This window comes from Corvus moneduloides, chromosome 5 (genome assembly GCF_009650955.1).
Source record: "Corvus moneduloides isolate bCorMon1 chromosome 5, bCorMon1.pri, whole genome shotgun sequence".
Taxonomy (NCBI): Eukaryota; Metazoa; Chordata; class Aves; order Passeriformes; family Corvidae; genus Corvus; species Corvus moneduloides.
Window position 1 is genome coordinate 71,258,086 of NC_045480.1, and position 22,539 is coordinate 71,280,624.

Genomic DNA, 22,539 nt, shown 5'->3' on the forward strand with positions numbered 1-22,539 from the left:
TTCTAGAAATCAGGAGAGGTTTGTAAAAGCAAGCTTTGCCATCTAATTTTTCAATATTACTATTTAATTTGCAAGTTCTCTGCCAAACACTCTTTCATGCAAGTTCATTTGCATTTTTCTGCTACAGACTGATTTAGCAGAGGAATAAGAATATTCTAAGAAGTCACCAGACACAAGAATGGTAGAAAGCCAAAGAATACTTTCAAAACTGCCAAGGATTGATATAAACATAAGGAAGAAACCACAAAGTGCTCCAATGAAAAGTTCTGACCAGGAACTCTTTCAAGCACATCGTGGATTTGCAAGCAGCTGTTGTGGTGTTGAACAGCAAATACTAAAAGCATTTCAGCTCATACCTAGCTGCACAAAAGGTGTTTATACACTTTTTAATCCTTAACCTTGTCAATATTTTCTATTTCTGAAATATAGATATTTATAACAGAGTGCATCAAGATGTTATTTTGATACTTATGGTAACATCAAATCTCCACTAATCAGTGAAAAAAACATATCATCAGTGATAAAAATACTCATTCCTTGAGGTACTGAGGGCATATCACTGAGAACAGATTACAGCCTCACGGTGAATACATTTTACTAGCATGGATTTCTACAATATCAGGCAAATTTCTGAAAGAAATAATTTTTATAGGCTGTATTTAGTATTTACTTGGCCAATTACATTGTACAATTTGGGTATTTCACTAAATGTAAAGCAAAAACAAACTGTGTGCACAGACATATGAGAGTATAAATACATATGTACCTAAATCCTTATCAATGTTTTAGAGTTTTATAGTGTCAATTTTAAGATTTTTATATTATCGATGTTTTACAGTAACAGCACAATGGAGAACCATTCCAGTAGCTCTACACCAGAAGCTTTAAATTTCGTTAAAACATTCTGGGTTTGGTTGTGTTTTATAATTAATATTGACATTAGAGTTTTCCAAGGGATAACATTTAGGCAAACTCAGTAGTTCACAAAAAGTATATGAAAGTCACCAGTTTTCCAGTTTTTACAAATGTCAGCATATAAATTAACAGCCACTTAAAACAAAAAGCTACTGATACAGCAAAAGCAGAAATCACAGAACTATCTAAAATATTCTGTGAGCATTTGCAAATGATTACTGACAAAACAGTCATCAGTACAAATATTCTTCACACACACAGAAAAGACAATAAATAAAATTACCCTTCTGAGTCCTGTATGTGTTTCAGCTGTTGAGAGACTTACTGAAGTTTTGCTAAAAAACTTCTTTAAAAAAACAGAAACTGACATGAATACTGGAAAATTTTTATAAAGGATCTATGGTTTTTGACTGACACAGTTTTTGACACTGATTTTAAGATTAATATCAATATTAATGACGTAACTTCTGTAAAGGAAGTCCTAAATTACTCTGAATTGAGTATGTAGAAATGGAAGCATCTTAAAAAATATTATATAGTCCATGATAACCCATTATTCAACTGGAGTGTGTTAGGCTGCTTTATTTCACAACCCACTAAATAAGTTTTATTTCAGTGCTTACTACTTTTCCTGTTGTGAAAAGAAAACAAAGTTTCAAAAGTTAGTGATGAACATTCAAAGACGGAAACAATACAATTATTTTAAGTTCTATATCCTGCTCCTGCCCCTTTGTAAGGAGTAACTGAATTTAGAGAGTGACAAACCAAGGAAAGTGTAATTAGACATTAGAACATACAATTCCTACAAAGTTTTGATATTGCTACTGTCTACTGTTGCTGTATTGCCAGAAAGCAAATTGTTAGCCCACAGATCTCTAAAATATGCACTCAGAGCAAGAGAAAGAATCTGCTGAGCAACCAGCAAGAGATGCACTGAGATGAATTTGATTTATTTGGGGAGCTCCACAATCAGCTAAACCATTTGGCATCAGCATAAGCACCTTCTTCGAGAAGCCTGCACAGTGTGCCCTCTCACTGGTGCCTCCAAGAGTTCTGAAATGGCATCTGACAAGCACTAGGCTCCATTTTTCATAAATACTTTGATAGCTTCTTTCCTCAATCATTGCTTCCCGTGAACCTCAAGTGAATGAAAAAGAACAGACATACAGGTAAGTCACGACTGAAATTTTTCATGAGCTTACATAAAACAGGTGCTTAGCAGTGAAAAGAGACGTTTAATAGAAGCTGTAGGAGTATTTCTTTATTGACAGGTCCTTCTCCTTCAGCAGCCACTGCTGAAGCTCTGGCATTCTGGACCCTTTACAACAGCTCAGCACTTGGCCGGTCAGTAACTGAGTGACCTGCATATTTTCCTAAAGTAAAAAAACCCCAAATATTGTGGGTTTATTTCCTTCTTCTTATATTAGGCTAAAAATAATTTTGCCATTCTTATCTATGAAGACAGTCACAAAGGTCTCTGTAAAAAACTGTTTCCAAAGAAATCTTTGCTTGTAGTAACTTAACTGATATGTCAATTTTGAGAGTGTTCAAGATGTGTAACTCAGGACATGCCAGAAAAAGCTGAGGTTGTAGATAGTGGGAAAGAATATTTCACAAACATGTCCATATCCCTCTTGAGAAATTTTAAGTAAACAGGGCATTATCCACCTTTTTAATTATTATTATTTGCTCGAGAGAATTATGGGTTTGTACCAAATACTTAGGTCAAAATTTTAAACATTAGTTAGAAAAAATGGGTGCTTTTTATCCAACATAAATTTTTGCAAGAATTTTCTAAGGCAAGTAGATGGGTTTATTTCACTGAATTCCTTTAAGTATTGATTCTAATCCACCTACACAAAGTCCTGCATGACTCATGGCATAACATACTTATCACAAACATAGTTTTTAGACTTGAGAAATACATATTTTCAAATTGATCTTCCACGATCAAATAACAATCTCAAAGAAGCTACAGCTTTCCAAACTGATTTCTGCTGTTCTACTGTTTTTGCAAATCAGTTGTTTGCTACCTTTTTCTGTTTCACCTCAAAATATCTGCCAGGCTTGGAGAAACAGTGCACAACTGCATCATCAGGATAGAGCTGTTCACTTTGAGGCCTCGATCCCAAGCCATTAACATCAGTGAAAGTCTCTTATTGATTGCAGTGGATGGCAGAACAAGCTGTACCCAGGATATGCTGCAAACTGCATTTGATGTGCTCTGGCTTTTTCCCTTTAGATACCTGTGTGATCATAGTGAAAGACAGTTTACCTTAATTTCTAACTGATTTTCAGAAGAGGGGCTCTTTTTTTTCCAAAGCATTGCCTAAATTGAGTTTCTTCTGATAGTCAATCAGTTCTAAGAATCAAAATTTTCTCTATTTCTGTTTCTTTTTCAGTTCATCAGCTCGCTCTCAGAGCCTCGCACAATGATGTTCAGTAGGACCTTGAGAGACTCTGAAGATCCTGCACTACTGAGGGATGAAGGTATCATAAATGAGGGAATGCATTCATGACCTTTGTTGTTCCAAGTTCCTAAGCAATAAGTTGCTTGCAGAAAATGATTTTTAGCTTTCCCACTGAATCACTTAATTGCCTTCCCACTTTAAAAATTAATGGGATATGTGTGAGGGTATGGTGGCTCCTGCTGTTGCCCACACAAATGTGGTACCATCCGGGGTGGATAGAGGTAGCAGCACATTTTACATGGTACTGCCAAGGCTTTGCAGTAACAAGCAATTTCACATTCCTGCCCACTTTGCACCTGTGTTAATGCCACTTCCCAAGCTATTAAACAGGCATCCGTGCCCAGAGTGAGTCCTGCCTGCTTGGACATGATAGATGAGAGCCAGAGTCTTTACGGCTTTCCTCCTTGGGACACTAAGATCCTAAGTAGCTGCTTTTCTCGCTCATGCCACACCAGAAGGTTGTTTTTCTCAAGTTGAACTCAGTGAGGCTTCATTGGCCTGAAAGTAGTCTCACTAAAGATGCCAAAAATGAATTCCTAACGTCCAGATTCTCGAAGATATAAAAGGTGAGAGTCACACATGAATAGGCAACACACTTTTTGCGTTAGTCTACAGAGGACTTCTTTGCAATTTTCCATACTTTCATGGAAATAAAAAAACAGTTTATGATTGGTATAATGTTGCTTTCTTTTCTCTTCCCCTGGAAGCTTTAGGAAGGGATAAACATGCTTACTTTGTACACTTTACTTTGTATTTCCCAGTCCTAATCTTCTCTTGTCTGAATTTACCTTAACTGTGTCTAAATTTCAGGACATGATGCCTGAATGGTCTCTTCCTGCAGTGCTGAACACTCTTCTAGGGACAGGGCCATACCCCCATACCACCAAAGCCAGAAATTAAAAGCAAGTCCTCATGGGGGTCATGTCCCCTCCTCCCATTTCCACCTCTGAGTTTTTGCTGATATTTCTGATTTACTCATCCAAATGTTTTCTCCACTTGAAGTGGCTGCTCTACAGCTTTATTGTGATTCTTATTTACATCTATCATTATAATACAATTTGCTAAGTCAGGACTAATTCCTCAATCCTTTTTGTTCTGAAAAACTTCCAAAGGCAAAGGTGAAAACTGCAATGCTGTGGCTGCTACTTGTCATTCTGCTCTGTGATCAAAGCACTCAATGCCCAACCCATCAGAAACCTGAACTGCAGCTCTCAGCCTGTATTTCCACCTGCCATCTTTCTTTCACCTGACTCCGAAGTAGGTGAAAGACTCTGAAGTCTGACACTTCAGACCTGTGGTATTCTCAGGCATCACACTGGAGCATTTTTACTTCTTCTTCCCAACTTTAATATCCACTGAACGTACATCAGTATCCTGAAGTTCTTAGCTCAAGAGTGATAGCAATAGCAATTGGCTCCTGCAAAACTTTGGGAAGTTGGCCACTTTATTTCTTCAACTTTTTTTTTTTTTGGCAGAACATTTCAGTCAGACCAAAAACAGTAACATGCTAGATTGCAAAATAATTTTAGTGAAGGTTTGTGTTTTAATTTAGTGAAACAAAAAATAAAGAAAACTAGGAAAAAAATTATTAAGCCTTATCTTTTCCTTCAGTGTAATGGAAAATAATAACTAAAACCACTCTCTCTGAGTCATCCTCAATTAAAATACTTTAAGTTTTGAACTTAGCAGCCAAAGAGATAAATCACTTCTGAGGAACACAGAACAGCAGCAAAAGAAATGATATGTTGCCCTTAATTCACCAATGTCAACCATCTTGATTAGTTTCTTTTTGTATATACTTTAAAATACAAGTATATACATTTCTGTTTAAAAACATCTTTGTGTATATATATATTCTAAATCCTAGCTGTGAGTTGTAAGAGCACACAAATAAAGACAGAATTTTGAGTAACGGAGTACTTTGGCATATATGTTCATTGCATCTTTTACATTTTGCCCAACATAAACATCATTTCTGTTCCTTCCATGGGTAAAAACTGTAGGCACACGTGACTGCGAACACACAGAGCTGGGATTTCGTGTTTTCAAGGTCTATACAAAACAGATAGAGGTGTTTGCCAAAGATCAAATATTTCTTATCAGCTTCAACCTCTGTTATTGATCTGGAGATTTGTGGCTAAAATTGAGTAAATGATGCGACCTTGAACCAGAGCTCCTTGGATTTAAAGTGTAACTTGATTCAGCCCTATTCTATATTTTATTTAATTAGGCATATATTTTGACTTCTCACCATGTGTCTTGTCTTTTGAGGGAGAGTGTAAAAGGGACATGTTGCGATTAAAGCCGAAAACTTACAGCACTTTCTGTCATCCATTTTGAGGTGGGCCACAGACATTTTGGCCTGATTTTTCTTTTAATGCTTTCACAATCTCACGGAGGTGCCTGCACACACTTAAGGTAGTCAAAGCCTCTTATACAATGCAGTAGGAGCCTCACAATTCTGCTGACGTGTTTATTCCATAAAGTGGTGAGCCACTGTGAGAAATCTCCATGGCCCACGGCTGCATTTTTAAAGAAATGCGTTGTTCTGACTGAAGATGGTTCACGTTTTAGAACAACAACAGCTACAAAATGCTATTGGTGCCACTGCAAGTCACTTTATACCCACCTAAGTGTGTATATGACACGACTGTGTGTGAGGGGAGAGACCAGAAAACATATTGTTTGCTTGCACTGACCTGGAGTCACGGCTCTGCCAGCCTGAGGCAGCGACGGCTTCCAGCAGAGCTGGGATCAAGTGGAAAGCTCTGCTTGGCCCCTTGAGCCACCCAATCCTCCAGGCCGGGGTTCCTCTGGAACAGGGAAACACGCCATTAAAACTCCTGTGTGCACGGAACGTGTCTGCCTGAAAAATTAAAAATGTATGATGCTGCGTTCTCCACAAGAGTTGGAAATGAAGTGTTATAATAATGAAATATTAATATTTAAAGTAGAGAAGTACAACCTCAGAACACAATACATCATACTACAGTTTAGTCACCAGCAATAACTGCTCTGCACTTGTGGACTAAATGTGCTGATGTAACAAAGGGAACCAGGTGAAGACTATTTTTACTTCCACATATCTAAAATAAAACTAATTTTAATAAAGTTTCGTTTGTTTATGACAATGGCTGTCTTTTTAACAGTTACTGCTAACCGTAAGTGCAAAATCTGTTTATAATTTAAATCAAGTTCAGTTATATTTAAAAAAACTTTCATAATAAAGTAAGAAAGAAAGGAGGCCTGGATGCTTCAGGAAGATGTTCAGGTGCTGCTGTATTTATTGTGGCATTCAGGGGATTTCAAGAGATACCCTGTCACTGTATCCATTATCTCTTAGCTCGGAATGTCATGGTTTACATGGCAGAAGCCCCAGAGGGAGTGGCACAGCACAGAGCCCTGGTTCGAGGCACTGGAGCTGGAGGCATTTCCCTGGCTTTGCTGTGCACAGGCCGCTGCCTCTGCTCATGCAGAGAGAGGAAATTAATCCAGCACATCCTCAGCAGCAGTATTAAGGCTTGGTTTGCACACAAGAGAGGATTATTCTCAATTTAAATAATTTTGTGCGTCAGGCTTATCTCAACAGCATGACTCCTCACAAGTTGCCACCTCCCAGCACCAGGGAATGAGGAGATAAGACAAGGACAACTGTTGTGGCCACCCAAAAAATGGGTGACTAAAAATAGAGAAGAGCTAAATCCAACAGTGGGATGGTAAGCAGGGTACCTGAGGGAAGGAGAGTTTCTGTCTTCAGCTTCTTGCATAATATGAACTGAATGGATAAAAAGCAACAACCTCCTACCAACTTTGTAGTTTAGCCATCAGATTGGACAATAATCACACAGAAATTTCATGGCAAGTTGAGATAGGAGCAGCTAGAGCATCGTGTGGCTCTCAGTAATAGGTCGTGGATTAGACACACCAACACTATTGCTGAGTTGGTAGCTTTAGTTGTTCTGCTCTAGCCTTCCAGGGACTTTGCATTTTACACAAGTTGTAAAATCTGAGCACTGAGGAAGCTACACCCACCAAGATACAAAGTGGCAAAACTGATAAGGCTAACAGAGGACAGCAACAGGATTAGACAAAAGAGACCATGATTAACTTTGGAGTGAGTGGCAGATATAGCTGGACTCAGCATAACAGTGATAAAATCATCTTCATCATCATAGAGGAAAAGAAGTGTTTGGATTTGAAAAATACACAATCAAGAAATCTCAGCAACAGGCACTCTGAAAAACAGAGATGAAATCAGGAAGGGGAACATGGAGAACACTTTGAATGCAGCCTTTCTGGAAGGTAATAGCTGTTGTTAGAGCTGTCAGCTATAAACCAGTCAGAAGACAGATGTACTTGAAATGTCTTGTCCAATAAAGATCCCAAATGTCACTCAAAATGATCAGACTATTTATTACAGACTCTGTAATGGAAACATGAAAGAAGGCATGGGACGACAGAACAGAGACAGATGGACTGTTTGCTACATGTCATTTAATATCAATCAGTGACAAGAATTTATTAACACAGTTGCTGCTTTAATGCATTGAACAAGCTTAAAAACATTCAATGCACTGGATGGTAAGTGATAATTAAAATGCACCTCACAAGGCTTCAAAAACTGTAATAATCTGCTGAAAATATCCAGTATAATTTATTTATCAAAAAACCCCAAGCTCTACCTCCCTCCACCCCGCCAAAATTCTTATTCTATAAGAGCAGACCTCACTTGGTTTTTGAAGAATTAAGGTTATTTCTCTACCTGTAGACACTGGAAGATGAACTGAGTATCTACATTGTATTGATGATACTGGTTTCTGCTTTTTTTTCACCTAACTCTGCTTGTGCCCTTAACTTTTAAGCATGATCCTTGCAAGGGACCTCATGGAAGCAGGACAGTATGGATGCCAACAGAACAGACTGAGCAGAGCTCTTAGAGAGGCAACACCAATCTGCTGCTATCTCAAATATTGTGTGCTTTCCCAAGCACTAAATACCACATTTTCATCTTTCCGTTCATGTACCCTTATTTCTCAAAGCAAATTATTTCTCTAATCCATCAGCACTGTGTATTATCCCATGATATATATTGCTTCTAGGGGAAAATCGCCAAACAATAAATAGTTATTATACTGAAAAAGACTACAGACCTTTTCTTATTCCCTCCACTAACAGAGTTCTTCATCCAGTTTGTAGCTGCCACATCTGGTGAGCACTTCTTTTTGGCATTTCTAAACAGTTGTCTGTAAGCCAAGTTACTTGTGTCAAAGTATTTTCTAGGGAAAAAAATACATGAAAAACATTTAAAAAAAAGAATAAAAGGACCTCACTGTATACATTTCATTTCTAAGCTGTTCTAAAATACAGGAATCTAAATAGCAGTGTCCATTTTTACCATAAATGATGAAAAAAAATATATTAATACATTATATATTTTTAACGGTTTAAATTATTTTACATTATTATGAAAATCCTAAATTTCTCTGAAACTTGCATATTTTCATGGAAATCCTGTAGCAGAAATTCCAGCTATTTCAGTAGTGATCCCAATGATATTTTGATGTCGAGAGGGAGAACATTTCCAGAAACAAAGAAACCAAAAAAAGAGGAAAAGAGGCCTCTTCCCACCCTGCTCCTTCTCGCAGTACTCAGAGCCTTCTAGTGAAGCCTTTCAGCAATGTTTATACACTAAGACACTTAAAAACGAAAAGGCAGAAAACAAAATTTCAAACACATATTCCAGCGGGATGCTTGAGATGGAAAAATTTAAAACCCTTGCAATTTTCCACAAGGAGGTATTTTTGTTATCGTACTGACACTGACAGAAGATTTAATGTTTGCCATCTCTGTAAAACCATTTCATCAGCTGAATTCTCTGTACACAGCACCAAATCTGCCTGATAGGCACTACCCTGACCCACAGCTATGAAGAATGGGGCATATTATATTCCAGCATACACCTAGAAATACATAAACTGAGGATCTGGCCTTTTTGTCCAAGCCCAGTTGCTTAGCAACCCACAGACGCTTTTTTTAGAATATTTTTGAAAAATAAGGCCCTGTCATTCAACAACAGAGTTTTGACGTTTGAAATTGTGGTGTTTTTAATAGCTGAGACTCAGTAACATAAATCCTAAGGAGAAAATCATGCTCCCACTGAAAATTTTTCCCTCATTTCAGAAGGCAGGAATTCCTGCTTGCTGCCTTTCCCCTTCCTTTTTATTTTAAAGCCAATACTGCTCATGATCTCCTGGCATTTCCCTGCTCCTCCGCTGAGCACGGAAGGTGCCAGCCGTGCTCGTGGGCTCCAATCGCGCCTCCTCTCCACATGATCCTTCCAGGAGCACTCCTGAGGAATGACAAACGGTGTCCGTAATCCGGCACATCACCAGAGCCCTAATCAAATTAGACTTACTGCCTTTGCAATCACAAGTGGGTCTTCATGTTTTATGTCCCAGCACAATTTGAGTCAAGTTGGCTTGCCAGAACATTGCTCCTGTCCTCATAAAAGTATATGACAGCTCTAACAAGCATTTGGGGAGCAGGCAGGTGCAGCACAATGCAGGCATGGCAGCTCTAATGAAACACACACCAGACTGTTTGCCTCGCTAAAAACTGGAGTTCCATTAGCAAGCCAGACAAATACCAATGACAATCAATTAGGGGTGATTTGGATAAGACATTCTGCAGGTGTATTAGATTAATTCTGGTCGCATTAGTTCACTGATGTGCTAATTTTGTGTATTTATTTAGACAGCACAGTGTGGCTTGCCTCTAACATTAACGGCTGGGGTTTATTTCCTACTGTGAGGAATGAGAAAGGCAAAATGCTACCAAAATTTGTTGTGCCAAATGAAAAGGCTTGTGCTCAAGTGCTTACAAAATTGCAATTCAAAACCCAGGAAAGAAAGTAGTCTGAGATATACATCATTTACTGCTTGATTAAAACACTTACATAAGTCTTGAACCGTTAAGAATAATAAGTAGGTTCTCAGTGCATGATTTCTAATCCAATTATTTTTAAGAACTGCTAGAAATATAGCTAAGCATTATCACCTTTGCCCCAAAATCATGGTAGCAACACAGCAAATGAATAATTCAGGCAAACAGTATTAGGAATTAGTTTATAACTATTCCCTGAGACTCTACTATAATGTATCACATAATAAACAGAAATAAAAAGCTACGTTTCACAACTGTCTCACCAGGTTGACTTTTTGGGATGCAGTTTTACATGGAGGGATAAATATGCTAATATAGGACTCGAATATTTGAAACTCATTGGAGAGAAAATTTATTATGGCTTCTAAACAATATTTGTGCTGTGCCATCTGAAAGACCATTTTATAAATTTCAGTGGTTTTGTAAACATTAAAGATTTTTAGCCTCAATCTGTTAGATTTCATTTCCCGATGCCTAAGCAGTCTTGTTTTTCACCTTTATGGTTACTGTTTTAGAGCAGGGCCAAGTTGGATCTGATACAAAGCATCCTAGCAGATCCCTCACTCGCATATTTTGGTTAAGTTTACATACCTTTAGCTCAAGGAAATGCTTTGGATCAAATTATGTGACATTTCTCAATATTCCATATCAAATGACATATCCCAATCTGGCTACAAATTTTCACCAAAAAGAATGGAGAAAAGGAAGAAAAAGCAAAGTCTGATGTTCTGAGCAAAATTAATATTCTCAGAACAATCTGAGTTTTAATAATTTGCATCCAGTGGAACAAGGAACAGTTAAGCAAAACCAAGATCATCTATGCCCCAAGGCCACGCCAGTGAAAAGATTCACAATTTCAATTTAAAATTATACCTGTGCTGGTAGTGTCAGAGACCTCCTGATTTCTTCTTTTGCTTGACTTTTGCACAAAGAACAGTGACCTGAAAAGGCAGATTCAGCAAAAGTCAGCTGCACCAGCAGGGTCAGGCAGATATTCAGTCATTACTAGATCATGTCTTGCAGCTGGTGTGGTCACACCGGTGTAAGGAGGCAGAAACAGCACATATGCTTTAATGGAAGACCAAAAGAAGAAAGAAGAAGAAAACTTCATGTGAAAAAATCCCATAAATTAATGCTGTCACCACAGCACGTGGCTTTGAAACCAACATCTTACTCAAGTCCTTATTTTACAGATAAATTGAAATTAATTCCTGCTGCAAAAACCACACACTCCCTACTTTTTCTCTTTACAGACTTGCTCACAAACAATAAAAATGTAGACGTGATCCCTGTATTCTTCCAAACTGACTTGAAAAACCTACAAGAGCTGGACACAGAATGGCTGAGCAAATCTCAACAATGAAAAAAATGTTAGCTGTTGTTTGTACTGTTATTACTAAAATGTACTGTTCAGTGATAACTTAAGAACAAAAGGATTGGATCAGAGTAAGGACATCAGAGATTAAAAATGCAAAGTAATCTTCAACAGAATTAAAAACTGCAATTAAATAAAGTTGCTCAGTGATATAAATGCTGCCCCTCAGTGATCTCTTGGAAGTGTGCCGAGTTATGGTTCCATTTTTCATTCAAAAACATTGTTAGACACTTACTTAGCTTGCACCAGTTAAAAACTAAATGCAGTGAGTTATAGCATCCACTAGCTGCAGTTCCAAAACCCTGACTGCTTTCAGAATTTTCCTAGAAACTTGTCTGATAGTGTACAAAGACTCTGAAGCACTGAGTACCAGAAATTAGGGGATGACAGTGTCCAGTTGTCACTGAAGTCATCGTTTAGACATCACTTATTCCACATGTTACTCATGTCTCAGACTTATTCTCTATTTTGCAAACTTTTAGAATCCAATCACACAAAAAAAGGCCTCCTTTATTTCTCTCCACAGCAGGGTTAAGAGACCTATCCTGGAAGGAAATAAAATCCCTCAATGACACTTCCAAATTTTGGCAATCCCATACACCCAGAGTTAGCAGCTGGACCTCCAGAAATCATACTGGGGAGGACAAACTTCTGTTTTGCTGAACAGGTTCTAGCTCTTCCAAACTTCTCTGAATTCACAAGGACTAGATTTTCCAATAAAAATATTGAGAAAAAGCATAATGTCAGCCACATTCACCTTCTCCAAACACAAACCTTTTTTATTACAGCTGTGAGGAAAAGCTGCATCATCTTCTCCGTTTTAGGCACAGAACAACTGAGAGGCAATAGGAGCACAAAAAGAATATAGAAATATTTACAAATTGCCAATACATTTTCCCATTTCTCAGTGTTAGTAGATGAATCATTACAGCTGACCATTTTCCCATTTTAAAACATAATTTCTTGGGAAAATGGCCTATGTCACACAGATAAAACCTACATAGATACTTTAAATCCACTTAACGATGATGTTTAGCAAGTGAAAATTTGAATGCCAAACAACCTGAATAAATGATGTTTGCATTACTTTTTTCAGGTATTTTATACAAATAGACAAAATTTACAGATGACCCAAATTTTTTCAGGTAGCTCAAGAGTGGAAAAGATTCTGAATAAATCCATAGTGATCTAACAAGGCAGAAAGTATGAACAATCAAAGAATATGAACACTGCATATGAGCCACTGCTTATGAACAATCAATAAGCAATTATTAAAGTTAACCCACTTAAGAAGCATATAAAAATATCAACTTGGAAAAAATGAAAAATACTTTAAAGTCAAATCTTATTTTATTTATAAAAAAGATTACCCATTCTCTGTAGAGGGAAAAACAACTGTACCCTGAAATTGTTTCATAAACCAGTGCATCTCCCATTTAGCTATTTTATTCACTTCTCAATTTCCAGTTATTTATGTCAACTATTAGCTGTGGGACTCTGAATTTGTGCTGGCTGATCATAAGTAATCTCTAATATCTGATTCCTGGCAAGGATTAATTCTATAATCATGGCAGTTCTTTCAATACTAATTCATGTCTAGACTTTTTTTTAAGATCAAATCTAGAATCAAATTAATGGCTGTTTTAATTTACTCATTCTGTTCCCTGGCTCCATTTTCTTATTAAAGATGTCAACTACTATTTCAACACTTGTCTGAGAAATGGCAATCTCTTGGGAAAATACACATAAATCTTTACGTATATCAGGCTGACAAGGCACTAGCAAGATGAAAAGTTGTAAAAAGGCTTCACTGTTCCCAGACTTCTGATACTTCATCAAATATGACAGTAAAAAAATTAAAAAATAACATAATTCAAAAGTATCAGAAAATATCTATGACTTAAAAAAGGAAGAAAGATTTTCAAGTTTTCTACTGAGATGTCAAGAATACAAGCTGCATTTTCAGTGCTGCTGCATGAGCTCTTCAGATGACATTATGCCCACAGTCCCATGTGCTCATCAAAAATCAAATCAACATACTTTGGCAGATGGCGAACACCTAATGCAAAAATATGTTGATCAGTTTTTAAATTTGCAATAAACTATATTCTTCAGTTTAATGCCCGCTCTAAAGAGAAATCTGTGTTTGTTTGGTTGGGGTTTTTTTTAATTTACCTTGAAATCTGCATACAGATCAATGGTTCACAGGACTACTTCCTTAGCAAGGACAGTTCTCAGCATCAGCAGATTTATGTCAAAGGCTGCCAAGAGATGAAGTCATTGAAGGAATAAATATATATTTATCAGAAAATGAAACAATCTTGCAAACCTCTTTCCATTTAACCACAGAAGTCCAGCTCTCCTGCCTATGATTCAATCACCCATGGGGATTAAGAGCATTACAAGAACAAACACTTTGCCCAAACAAATCATTCTCTTACAAACACAGAAGAGAAAGAACACCAGATGTTCAAAAGGAATTGGGTGTAGATTTAAGAATCAAAAAGGATGATGAATATGGACCATGAAATAGAGCATTGAGCAATGTGATAAGCATCTGTTGAGTAATAAATCCAGTCTTTGTGCAGTTCTCTCTGCAAAGTAAATTTAATGGGAAAGTTTTCAGTCAGAAAATAGTGGCTCTTTTAAGAATGCTATCTTACATGTTAATACAAATAATCACCTATGACCAAATAAAACACTATTTATCTATGAAATGGAAGTCTTGCACTTTTATCAACTGATAAATAAATGACTGCTTTTAAGGATACACAATCCAGATGGGAAGTCAGAAGTGACCTACCCCTTGAGAAAACACAAGCAGAGACAGAACCCTTGAAAAACATGTGCACAGTGCATTTTCATCCCAGGTTTTTCCACTGAGAATTTACAGCATGGGATGAGCATCCTGGCACCACTGCAGGGACCTCAGCTCAGGCCCAGAAAGCTTTGTGAATGACAAATGTGACCTTCTCAGCACCTTAGAAGGCATTTATGTCAGTACATTTGCCTTGTACTGAAGTTTTGGATAGGGAAGAATTAAAATCTGATCATCTCACATCTTGAAAAATTGGCAAATCTGCGCTTCCTCCTCAGTTCACCACTTAACTTCTTGTAAGGAAAGCAGAACCATATGGCGTATGCTATTTTAATTGTTTTGCATATTAAATACAGAGTAGTTAATACTTCCCCTTTGTCCCTGTAGAAGACCAGAGGGATGGTTCAGTGGCTCCAAACAACCAGGTGGGAAGTGTGGGGAGAACAGGGCGAGATCTGCATAGGTGGGACATCACTGCTCCACCCCCACCCGCTGAGCCTCAGTCAGCCTCAGTCCACACACAAACAAAGGTGGCCAAACCCAGGGCCTGACACAAAATGGAGGAGTGACCCCACACACTGACACAAAATGGCAGAGTGACCCTGAGGCCTCACACAAAATGGCGGAGTGACCCACAGCCTGACACAACATGGCAGAGTGACCCCATGGGCTGACACAAAATGGCGGAGTGACCCACAGCCTGACACAACATGGCAGAGTGATCCCATGGGCTGACACAAAATGGCGGAGTGACCCACAGCCTGACACAACATGGCGGAGTGATCCCATGGGCTGACACAAAATGGCGGAGTGACCCACAGCCTGACACAACATGGCAGAGTGATCCCATGGGCTGACACAAAATGGCGGAGTGACCCACAGCCTGACACAACATGGCAGAGTGACACCGTGGCCTCACACAAAATGGTGGCGGGACCCCACAGCCTGACACAAAACAGTGGAGTGGATTTCCCCCACACCCTTACCCAAAATGGCAGATTGATACCCCGACCCCTGCCCTTACCCAGCATGTCAGACTGGCCCCCTCACCCAAAATGGTGCCATCTGTCCGTGTGGGCCCCACAGGGACCATCAAAGCACAACCATGCCTGGTGAGCCCCAGGGGAGCAGAGCAGAATGAAGGACACGGCCCATGTGCCAAGGTCTCCCTGCCCTGGATTTAAATACAGCTCAGAGCACGCTGGATCCCAGCATTTTCCCAGAAATAACGCACTCATTTTCTACCAAAAGAGACCACCTTGGCTAACGATGAACCATGTTTGCCCTGACAGCCTTTGCAGTAGGATAACACAGTGTAGGACAAGACAGTGTGGCTCCAGCAGGGACAATATCAATTGCCCCAGCTGACCCTCTGGGCTCTACACAGGCCTGTTCAGGGCAGGAGAATTCACTGGAGTCCAAGATGTAAAACTCCCACATGACAAGCAACACAAGTGTTCTTTGAGATTCCCATCCGAGAGAAAGTAACCACCAATAACTTTGGAAAAAATACTTATTTTCCTGGTGTGTGTTTTATCAGCACTGTGGGCTGTGGTTTGAAGCGGGAGCTTATCTGCGTAATTGCTGTGGTCAGCTCTGGGTTTCTGTGGAAGCTGGTTGCTCTGGAAAACTTCAGGTGAACAGCAGAATCCTGCTTTTGTATCTGGCTACAAGCATTTGTGCTTCATTCCATCCCTGTTTGCCTAAATGTGTACAACTCCTTTCTAAAAGCTAAATTTACAGTCTATATTTCCATGCTGCTACTTTAGAATAGCTTTCATCTGCAAATAGTTGTACTCCGAAGTGAGTCTGCAAGCAACATACCTGGGAAGTGTAGGGATTCAGTTCCTCTGTTAGCATTTGAAGTTGTGCTCAAGTTTTACTAACCCTTTGCTCTGAGCAAACTCCTCCATCTTTACCCTTTATTTTAATGACTGATTAGAATTTCTAACTTAACTTCCAGCACCAGAATGTGTTACTGCTCATCTTTCACCTTCTCACCTTTGGGTGTTCATTCATTATTTAACTTCCTGCTTTCTTACTAATTTTTATCGGTGCTCTGCAGGTGAATCGACCAGTTTTGTTCATCTCTCACTGAACTGCAGATCAGCAGCTGTTGCACTGCTGTAACAGTTGTCATAGGTCAGTAAAATACTATTTCATTATTTCTTAGCTTTTGCAAAACATCCACGTCACATGAATGCCTCAGTGTCTGGACATAAAAACCATCATCTCTACAAACACTGAATTACAAATGCAGCATTATTCTAGGTCAGGCCCCACATTTTTTGTATTAATCAGCAACACAGAAACACATGTGCCTGCTACACCCACGGCACAATGGTTCCATCTTCCAATATATCCAAGTGGAAGATACAGCCTGCCCTGTGCAGTGCATGGCAGGAGAAGGGAAGTGTCTTGTTCCCTGCAGGTGTAACAACATTTAAAAATCACCTCCCACAACTCACCCTCATCAGGCTTGGGGGAATTCTTCACAGTACCTGAAATAGCTAACTCAGGAATGAAAACCACACTTCGGTACAAACATTCTCTGATACGACAGCGTAACAGGATACACCATCTTGAAAACAGAGATAGGACTGATTTTCACTCCTACATTATCTCAGAAATTCAGATTCAGACTCTCCCTTTCTCCATCTTGCCTTCACATGCTGCATCTAGCTCAGTCATGGTAACAAGAGCAGAAGTGTGTTTCTAGAAGACGCAATATTTAAACTTACATCCTTCTAGAAATGTTAGAGCTCGGTTACACGCTTGCTGGCACGAATTACTAACTTGCCGAGCTTCAGAGAATTCTCATACATAAACAGGGTACTGCAAAAAATGGCATTGCCTCCTCCAATAATCAATTGTTTAAACGAAGCAGATCAACATACATTTTACTCTAAAAATATCCTATTATTCCATATGTAGGCACAATATTATACAGCATTTCTGGGGGGGGGGGGATGGGGGGGTGGAATTAAATCCATAACAAAACACAAAATCATCTGAGATATTGCTGCAACAGTGAAGAGGACATGTACTTTATTGAGCTTGAAGTAATTATCTCCAGAGGGTTACGAATGGTTGTTCAGTGCTGTATCTGTCGTATTAGCCCAGTAACACTTCCCCCCTTTATTCCTACTCCAGTGTTACCAAGGGAGTGATTGTAGAGCCTTTGGTATCAATTTGCTGTCACAAATTAGCAAAGTGAGCAAGTGAATTCCCTTTGCTCATCCACACTGCAACAACGAAGTCTAAAGAACAGAAATTTGTCTAAAACATGACTTACCTGAATTATTACAGAAGATAAAAATACTCAGCCAAATATCCTGAAACGCCACAGCACCTGGAAGCAGGTGGAGATCCAGCCCATAGCAGACTCACAGTTACCTGTAGAACTCTTGCACAACCAAAGCACAACAAAGCACATCCCTCTTGAAGGAAAATGTGCAATTTTGAGTAAAAGCTGCTCTTTGAGAATAGCACAGAGAAGATAAAACTGCAGTGAACATTTAGATTTGAGTGCAAACTCTCTCAGCTTTTTTTCCCTTTCCTTCCAAGAACCATTTCAGATCCAGCTTTAGATATCTTTATGCCTTTTGAGGGCACTTTCAAGCAAAATAACTGTTTCAATTTTAATTTATTTTACAAAGCACTTTACTAGTGAAAGGAGGAAAATGCTGGTCAATGAATACTTGATCTCTCTACATTTCCAGGAAACACTGAATTAAGTCTCAAAAAGCTAATGAAATCTTGCTTGAGGGATATTGCCCTTTATGAGGGTCACATGAATGCCCCATTTCTTTCTGGTATTTATTAATGTGATTTGAGCAGAATTAATTAATTTTTTTTCAAAAATTAAGAGAGCACAAACACCACACTGCTTGCGAATATATTTCCTGTAATTCTTGCTGGACCCCAAGGTGTAAATCTTGCACAGAAACGGCAAATTGTTTGTGTGGCAGATGCTGAGTCCAGCTTCAGTGTACAGCCCCCCATGGGAGCTGAAGCTGCCTAATGCTGAATACCATGAGATTTAGAAATTCAGTGTGTCATAAGGGAGCCCCTGAAATGCGGGAGACAGATTTAATGATTTGCTTGTGTTAATTCAGCATGTGCGAAAAGATAAAGGTTGGTTCATTCTGGTCTTTTAAAGAAAAAGGCTTCTTACATCATTTTTAGAGTGAAATCAGATTCTTTTCGCACAAGAACCTAAAAACTGTACTTCTATTTATGTATCTTAGCATAATTATACAATTTAAAATGTCAGGTGCTGTTAATGTTAATTCTCAAATCATACATGCAGACACACAGTGGAGTTCTCCAAGGGCAGCTCAGGGCAGGCACGGTCCACACCCATTACTGCTTTTCTCCCTTAAACAAGAGTTCCACCATATTTCTATTGCTAAACTTTTGTGTAAATGCAGGAAAGTGAGAGTCTTTGTTTACAAGAACAGAGGAACAAAAATAACTACTGGTAACTTTTCGGGCTGGAGCTCTGAATGCTCATTTATAGTACTCATGAACCGAAGAATTATTTTATTAAATATTAATATTCATAAGAGTGGGACTAAACATCAAATTCTTCCTACTGACTATTGCCTTCATCTAGAAGATTAATTAAATTAGGTTCTATAAGGGCAGTGATTTTTTTCAGAAGTCATTTGTAAAGGAATGGTCTCGTTATCCAAATGTTATCTTTGGGCAATAAATTCAGCAGCGTTACTGTAGGCGATACTACTCATATTAAATTAATGGATTGGAGAGCCTGATACTTCTTAACGAGCTTAATACACAGGGAGATTATTAAGTCAAGATTTTTGTTTAGTATTAAAATATAGTGATTTCTCCTGGAAAAAGAAGATGGTAAATTCTGTGAACCAGAAAAAAATTACAGATTCCCTGCACTATGTTCCACAATGAGAAAAAGGCTAAGTAATGTTTCATGGAAAAATACGAATTTTTAAAATGAGATACTTCATCATGATTTGAGCAAGTTCCTGGGCAGGACTCAAATGCCCTCAGGCTGATGGAGGAATTGAGCCCAAGTTTCATATTTCTTAAACAAGCTGGCCTTAACAGTGCAGTGGCACTGCCATCCTATTTGAGTTTGTTAAGCAAAAACTTAAGTTTCTGTGATTTAAAAAATGAGTGTTCTTAACCATGCAGCAAATATTTAATTTTTTTTTACTTTATTTGTGCTTTTATCAAATCCTTCATCAGAAGCATGTTTAAAACACTTTCTCAAATGAACCTTTTCCATAAAGTTTTTCTTTACTTGAAATGTGACTTTTTGCATTTTCATCCTAAATACTTATCCAGTTTTTGCTACCCTTTTCTCCCTCTTCTCCTCTAGTTACTTGTTCATCCCTGCTCAGGACAGGGCAACTGTCAGGGTCCAGGAACCAAACTTCAGGTAAACTCAATGCCCAAATTATTAGGTGATAAACTTCAGAAAAGCTTCATTTCATCCTTAGACAAATTGAGAAACTTTTAATGCCTCCAAAAATAAAGATTACCTGGGAAAATAATTTCTTGTCCTCTTTTGCTATACATGCAGGGATGAAATCTTCCTGTAAAGTAAGGAAATCACTTGCACACAGCAAGGCTGACAAATTTAAATGCCTCCCAAATGTTGTTTTTCTGTCACCTTGAATTCCTGCAGCTCCAGTAGTTATTCCTTCACCCTGCAAAGATCAAACAAGTTGATCTGCTCAGGCCTTAGCACAGACTCATGTAGCATTTAATCCTTGTGTTAGTATACATGGAAACACAATCCATAACATGTTCCTTTCCAAGATTAAACAGTTTCCCAGGTCGTTAAGCAACCCAGATACACAAGTCTGAACCCAGAAACTGCCTCCAGCTTATGGTCCTACTCCAGTACACACCCAAGGAACATGGAATGGTTTTTCTTCTCACACCACAACGCCATCTGAGCAACAATCTGGGTCAGCAGGCAAAGGGCTGAATACAAAACAGCTTTTTTTTTAAATACAAAAAATATTTCTGAGTTAGGCCCAGCTGTGACTGTTCTCAATGGTTAGTCTTCTAAAATTTTCCTAATACTAATTCTTTATCTAGAATTTTTATGGTGTGCAATGATATAAGAAAACCCAAATTAAAAATAGTGCTAAAATATATACAGATGTATCAGCAATTACTTCTATTTTAATAGCAGCTTCCACTATTTATCATTCTCCCAGGCAGCACTGATTTTTCAGCACTGTGTACAAATCAACCTTTCTTAATGCTTTTTTTAATCATGCTGGTATCAAAGATTACAATATGAAACTACTTTCTTTGAGGCATTACATATTCATTTTGGTTAGTGGGGAAAGAGATGGAGAGCTAAAGCTAAAATCCTACTTAATTCTTGGAAACGTCAGCATTTGTATTCATTTCTCTGACATTATGATGTACCATTTGTAGTTGAAATAAATTATTTTTTCGAATTATTATCTCAGTGCTTGCAGAACAGCATATTGAAATATACATTGGTTATATTTTGTTTGCTAATGTATCCTAACATATGCCTACCTAATTAAAATAAAGCTTTATATATCTAACCATGAAGATATTGGAAACATTTATAAATTCTCAAAATCTGCCTATACAGGGAAAAGATATTCCACTTTTGTTTAATATTCTTCCAGTCGCCTGATGTGAGTTAAATGCTCAAACTTTGTGTGAACCGAATTCTAGGCTTAAGTGCTCCTTTAAAGTCAAATTGACACAGCTAAATTTATAGATATAAATATACCATATTTTTCCTGTGAGAATTTCTGTCAGACTAGTGTTGTGTTCTATTATGGATAATTAAAGTTGCTCTAAAATATCATTTTTATTAAGGGAAAAGTTAATTTACTGTGAATTTTTAACTAAGGGTCGCTTTCAATATTACTTATATAAATATGCTAATGGACTGAAAACTAATTTCTGTTAAAAAAAAAAAAAGGAAAACATATCTTCATCTTGCTAGAATTCAAAGTCTAATTAAAAAACTACAAACCCAAGACAATAAGCCAAGATCCAAGATCCGTAGTGGAACCATGAAATTTGACAGCTGGAAAGTTTTGACGTGTTGGCTTTTTTAATATAGCTTTTTCTTTTTTTTTTAAGAGTTACATTTCAGAGTTTCTCATCTTTCTAAGTATTAACAAAATCTAGGTGCTGACTGTGCAGAACCAGGCTTGGCAAACTACACAACGGCATGTGTCATTACCTGACCAAATCTAAACATCATTACTTACCAAAACAGCTGTAATATTCCATATAGGTTTACTGTGCAATTCTTATTCTGCTAAATTAAAAATGGTACAGCCCCTGTCAGCCACGTGGAAAGGCACTGCTTGAGTTCCCTGGATTCTGTGCAGAGCACAGCTGCCCAAGTCATGTGGAAAGCCCAGCAGATTTCCAACAGGCTCCAGAGAACCTCGAAGTTGTCAGTTATTGAGTGGTACTGCTGATAAGTGGAAAAGCAGTCTGATTAGCACTTGATATGACATCACTCCCAGCATCCTATCAATTACCATTCCTGTCACTGGCTCTTGCATATATTTATTTTGACACACTGCATATGGAATACGAACAATCTCCTTTTTACCCCCCTTAAAACCCAGTAAGGAGACTTTGGTGATCTGGAACAACCAAAAGGCTCCCAACTGCTTTTTCCTGCAACCTAACGAGGCCTGATAAACTTCCATTAAAATATATTTTATGCTAAAACCCAAACCATTCTCTACTACTGCTTGACAATGTTCTCATCAACGTGACATTTATTTGTATTTTGGAGGAATAATTACCAAGCAACGGTGTTAGATTGAAACAAAGCATGAGGTAAAAATGACTGCCTGTCCCATTTTCCTCTCTCACTGCTGAGGGAAGCAATTGCCCAGGCCTGTGGCACACTGGCACTTCTCCGCACATTGCAAGATCCTACTTCCCTTTTTTAGAGGAAAATTAGAACCCAGAGCTAAAGCTTCTAAATTTTTTGGAAGATACCATATTCA

General features: G+C 38.2%; 1 long non-coding RNA gene across 8 annotated transcripts in view; it reads right to left on the bottom strand.

Annotated features, from left to right (window-relative positions):
- Nucleotides 1-20,593, bottom strand: part of LOC116444072 — a 73,568-nt gene extending 52,975 nt beyond the window's left edge. For 3 of the 8 annotated variants that reach the window (XR_004240197.1, XR_004240203.1, XR_004240200.1), the window contains exons 1-5: nt 16,990-20,591; nt 13,879-13,964; nt 11,202-11,269; nt 8,537-8,662; nt 6,086-6,199 (exon numbers count right to left, since the gene is read on the bottom strand). This is a non-coding gene — a long non-coding RNA (uncharacterized LOC116444072). Of the gene's footprint in view, nt 1-6,085; nt 6,253-8,536; nt 8,663-11,201; nt 11,270-13,878; nt 13,965-16,989 lie in introns of all 8 variants that reach the window. The other 5 variants (XR_004240202.1, XR_004240196.1, XR_004240198.1 and 2 more) reach the window with 3 other exon arrangements.
- Nucleotides 20,594-22,539: the final 1,946 nt, after the last annotated feature.